Here is a 5,530-nt window from a genome sequence, read left to right as displayed (position 1 = left end):
AATCAAGAGTCTAGAGTGCTACATAAATGTTGCATGGGTTGTATATCGAATTAAATCACTTCCTTCCCCGCTTGCGTACAGGGAGCATTACCTGCTTATTAGGCCGCATGTGCTCACCCTTCCTTGTCCTGAAATTGTTTGAGCATTAGTGTTCATTTGTCACATGCACGCTTGAGTGCTCTACGCTTGACGACTTGCAGGTAGCTTAAGCATTGCTGTGCCTAGCCGGCTCAGCCACTGGCATTCAATAATTTTTTTTCTATTTTAAATTTATTTAAATGCATCCTTGAAAAATATAAAATGTTCAACTCCAGAGAATAATTAAACCCATTGAAAGTAATAATGTTAAAGCATCTTTTGAGTGAGAAATTATTAGTCATGTAAATTATGCAAAAAATATTTTCAAAATGTGGTTTTAATAAAATGTCCCAATTAATGCCTGAAATGTGAATTCATATCAAATGAGGACAATATCAATGAAATGATATTGTCGAAATCAAGATTCTAGAGTTAAAGCATGAAACCCATTGAAATCAATGTTTAATTATTCTTTAATCAAGAGGCTAGAGTTAACATTACTTTTAATGGGTTTAATTATTCTCCGGATATCCGTCGAATAGATTTCTTTCAACCTTGCGGTGGGCTGGACCGAAAAGAGAGGAAAACTAACGTGGCCTAATGGACTGTAATCTTTGTAAAGAATAAAGAAGCAACGATCGGCTTCGAGCTGGCATTTCTCCAAACCCACGTCATAATGGGATGGATCATAAGAGGGCTTTTGATCTCAACTACCTGATCTTCTTAAGGAACACTATATGGTCAGTTTTCCATCCAACCTTTTCCTTTTATTTTCTCTCTTAAAAATTTCTGATTTGCTATTGGCCACTGATGAGGATGGTGATCCGTGATAACCATCAAAATTATTGGTTTTATTCTATGAAATTTACCTATTTTGTGTGTTAAAATAATCAAATATGTGTGATATCAAGTTTGAGAGCATCAAATCTATGTTTTAGATTGATATTCTGATTTTGTGGATTTAATTGAATTTTTAAAGATTTTTTCTGACATTGGATTCTTAAAGAACTCAATTTCTTGATTCAGAATATATTTTGTTAAGAATTTTTTGAATTTATTTTCAGAGAGATATGAATTTTCTAAATCAATATATATATTATATTTTTATGACTTAGTATTTGTTTAAATAATAATTTATCAAAGTCATTTTTTGGTTTTATAATGCACCCACCACGTGTCGTCATTTGACCAATTACACACTTCTACAAAGATTAACTGTGCTAATCATTTCGAAAAGGCGCAATTATGGCATCGCAGATTGTGATGCCATAACACGCCAATAATGAGGTGACATACTGACGCAATTTTATCATAGGAGACAATGTGGACCAGTGGAAAAAAGTGATTGAAATAGCAATAAATGTGATCACGAATCAAGAGAGAAAATAATTAGAAAAGGGAAAAAAGTAAGTCAATAATTACGCTGGTACACGTGGCACACACATGTAATCCTGCAATTGATAAAAAAAAGTAAAGAGGTGCCTACGTGACGCAATTTTGGATCATCTTCTTTTTTTTTGTGAATGACGTGCGTCGATGACGCGAGGAGGCACATGGTGTCGTAGAGCTACGTCATGCGATAAGGGAATAATAAAATGATGCATTTTTGTCCTTTTTACCTTGTAGGTATATGTGGCGACTTTGAAGCGTGCAAATGCGGAAAGGGGGGCAATCAAAATCATTGCAGAATATTTTACGAGTAGGCATCTCAACCGAAACGAAAAGGACGACGCGTCAACGCCGATGACGAGGAGAGAGAAAAAATGAATGTCTAGGATTGCGCCAAATTCAAAATGTGATATCTGACAATCCACAGGGCAACTTATTGGCACTCACAAATCGCTGTGATCACGACGGAACGCAATGATATATGGTAAGCGTCTCCGCCTTACATTGCTCTTTCTCAACATCATCGCTAGTGTAATTAAACTCCACAATTACATCTAATCATCACACCACCTCCATACATCTTCAAAATCACATCTTACCATCATTGTACTGTTCACTTACTTGCTAATTACTGTATCTTACTCGTTCTCTACCCTACTCCTGTCACAGCTCGCGTCATCATTATTTCAATCCCACTTTCATTTGTTTGTTTCGAACTTGAATTATCGCTGTCTACTCTCCTTGACGTGGCATCTATGTGTCGCCTAGTATTTTCTTGTCATTTGACTTTGTATTATGAATCATCTATTCTCATTTTGATAATCACCATTGTAAGAATATTAAGTTCTTAATCAACTTTGCCTATCCGTACTCATCACTAGCTTAAAAACTTTCTAAGTACTTGTTTATATATTTATTGAATAATCTTAATTACCAACGAAAAACTACAACCTGAAATTTGAGATTATCAATCTGCACAAGGGAGTATTTAGAAGGCCAAATGCTAACTTGGCGGATGATGGGCAAGCTGACAAGGAAGGGAGTACACCAAAATAAATAGGTCAGTGCGTGTGACTTCATCGCAGCCGTTGGACCCATCCAATGGACATTGGATGATAGGGTGGTAAACCCATCCTTCTCTCCCCGCTGTCATCCCAATCAGCGGGCTATGACGGAGGCCATAATCCAATCCAACAACTTGTTTGAGCCGTTAGATTGGGTTCCATCAAAATCTGAGTGGCGAGATGATCTCTCTCGAGCCTTGAATCATTATTAAGTTAGTTAAATTCAAACATAGCAACAATCTCAGATATTAGACGGATATAGAAAAGAGAATCCAACCTGCAATTCCAAAATTTCCTCACACCCACACTTCAAGGACATAGTGAATCTCATGCAGGAAGAGTAATTAATTGTTTAAACCTCAGAGACTTATGAATGATGTCACCTGTTGACTCACGAGTTCACATGAATAGGTATATAGATTATAGCTCATGTGTTACTTGAATATATTTCCCTCGTTAGAGATAGAGATGGAGATGGATGAAAAGATATAGATTTAGATAGACATCGAAACAGAGAGAGGTCTATTTGCAACAAAGGGTCCTTTGGCCTCCCTTAAATGCAGACTTCTTGAGGGTAAGGATGTCCTTTCCCTCTATGTGACTAAGCTCTACGGCTGCAACCCTAATATATGCGCCTCTTCCTATCAAGAGTAGCCGCCGTCTTCGCTATCATCTGCGCTCTCCTCTACTTAAGACGGATTTATGAACGTTCTTATTGTTCATCTTCCTTCTACTTCTTCGAGAGTCGGCTTACTCGTTTGATCGATTACGCAGAGTTTCTACCCTTATGGGTTGAGGCTTATTTTGGGCTCCAGATCCCTTGCAATCTCTGCGTGGTTTCTTATTTGTTCCATCGTTTGTGCTATTTATCTTTTCTCTCTTATCTACTTCACTGTCGATTTGATCTGACTAATCCTTGTGCGAAATTGTGACATCGGGGGCGCCGCGTGATGATTCGAACTGCAACAAAATGAATCTGTTCGTGATTTTTAGTATTTAAGTCTCTGACGGTTGCCCGTGCTCCTTCAATCGATGAACACGAAATGTTTTTTTTTTCGTTTGGAGTGTTTACCATATGACAAGAATTGCAGCTGATGATAAAAGAGACAGGGACATCTGCACTCTTCTGAGAAGGGATTGAGGACTCGTCTTAAATGGGAATCTCTCTGATGCATCGTATATCGCTTTCGTCGATTTCTCCAATTTTAATCGAGATTCTTCGGGTTGATGCGGCGATTCTTTTAACTATGGGGGTTTTGAATGGAGGTTTCGCCAATGATGCAAATATTCCGATGTGCACGTATTACCTGATTCTGGTTTTAGATATGACGAGTCGAAAATCTCTGAGGCTCAGATCTTTCTGAACTCTCTTGAATTTCCGCTTCGAATAATTATTGCATAATCGTTTCTTAACTTCAGGATCGATGATAAATTCTTAATTACTGCGTTATCTTTCTGAATCGCTCGAGATGCGCGTATGACAGAAATTTAGAGTTCATTTGAGATCCTATGTAGCTAGGCAAGATTTGGTTGTGAGCCTAGTGATTACATGCAAGAACGGAGATTCGAAGGCCGGAAACTTCCGTTGAAGCTCGGCAGAAATCTTTGCGGAAATGGGTTTCTAGCTTAGGCTCCGGGAGGCAGGTAGATGTGATAAAATCCTCTCGCTGCGCATGAAGGCTCTATCGAACGAATTGATATAAGATCATGGATCATTCATAATCAACCTTATACATTCTCCGTCACTCATCATTATATCTTTAGCGTTTCTCGCCATTTCTTCTGTTTGTTTATACAGAAAAAACAAACGCGGTCAATGTAATATCAGTTGATGGTGCGTCAACTTCGTTAAAGTATAAATGACTTGTCTTACGTCCCAAGGCTAAAATAATAACATACGAAATTCCTATGAATAAAAATTAATGATCTCAGTCAGAAATGGTTGTGTTCGATGGGGGATTCAATCTGATAGAGTGAATGTTAGTTTAGATTAAGTACTAGAAAGTAGGGTGTGACTAACGGCATTACTGTATGTGCTAAAAAGATTGTAATTCAGATGACATCGGCATCAGATATTGCTACCGGATATAGGAATGGCTTATGGAATTGATAACAGTTCTGAACACTGTTACTATGATGTCGATATTAGTAAGGGGAAAATGGATAGATGTCGAGAATAATATTGAAAATGAAATTGAAGATGATATTGGAATGAATACAGGAATTTAAAAATGGTGCACCACTCGACATGGTTATTTTATTCTATTTGTTTAAAAACATAATAACAATTTGCACAAATGAACCGCACAGAGGGCTGCTCGTGTTGTTCTTTTGCGTGTGAAAATTAGAACAAATATTCGAACAAATTCACACATTCCGCACAAATCCGCACAATCCATACAATTTGCACAAACCTAACCAATTTGCACAATCTGAACAATTCGCATAAGCGAACAAATTTGCACAAAACGAACAAATTCACACTTAATTGCTAAATTGCATAAAATTTTATGCAAATTATAATAAATTTATCTGAAGTAATAAACTTGTTAATCCTATCAGAAATCACAAAAAACTGCGCAGAGTTAGAAAATAATTGATCTGCATTTAGTAAATTATAATAATCCAAGAACATTCTAAAGGCATTACATAGTATACCGGAACATATAATAGGGGGGTTAATTATTTCAATGGAGAGTTTATTAGGGTGTGTTTGTTATCATAATGAAATAGATTATTAAATATTACGATGTTGGCAAATTCCTGAAGAGGACAAGTGCGGGAAGACATTTTAACTAATAGAATTATAAGATGAATATAAACTATAGTAGTGAAGATATTATAAATTTTTTAATACGAGAAAATTTAATTTTAAAGAAAATTGAAAGTTTTGAGTAAAAATGTGTAAATGATAAAGAAACATCCATACTAATCTATTCGTATGTATAGTATGTCGTGCGAAAAAGTTCTATTTATACTTATCTGGTATATGCAAGTAG

General features: G+C 36.4%; 2 non-coding genes across 2 annotated transcripts; both read left to right on the top strand.

The window, feature by feature from the left end:
- Positions 1-3,615: 3,615 nt before the first annotated feature.
- Positions 3,616-3,707, top strand: LOC144714098 (small nucleolar RNA R44/J54/Z268 family). Its single transcript, XR_013584252.1, has one exon. It is a non-coding gene; the product is annotated as a small nucleolar RNA R44/J54/Z268 family (small nucleolar RNA).
- Positions 3,708-3,946: 239 nt separating this feature from the next.
- Positions 3,947-4,042, top strand: LOC144714099 (small nucleolar RNA snoR27). The gene has a single exon (XR_013584253.1). It is a non-coding gene; the product is annotated as a small nucleolar RNA snoR27 (small nucleolar RNA).
- The last annotated feature ends 1,488 nt before the right edge of the window (positions 4,043-5,530 follow it).

Source organism: Wolffia australiana, chromosome 16 (assembly GCF_029677425.1).
Source record: "Wolffia australiana isolate 7733 chromosome 16, ASM2967742v1".
NCBI lineage: Eukaryota > Viridiplantae > Streptophyta > Magnoliopsida > Alismatales > Araceae > Wolffia > Wolffia australiana.
Note: the sequence above shows the minus strand (reverse complement) of the source record. Positions and strands in the feature narration are given on the sequence as shown.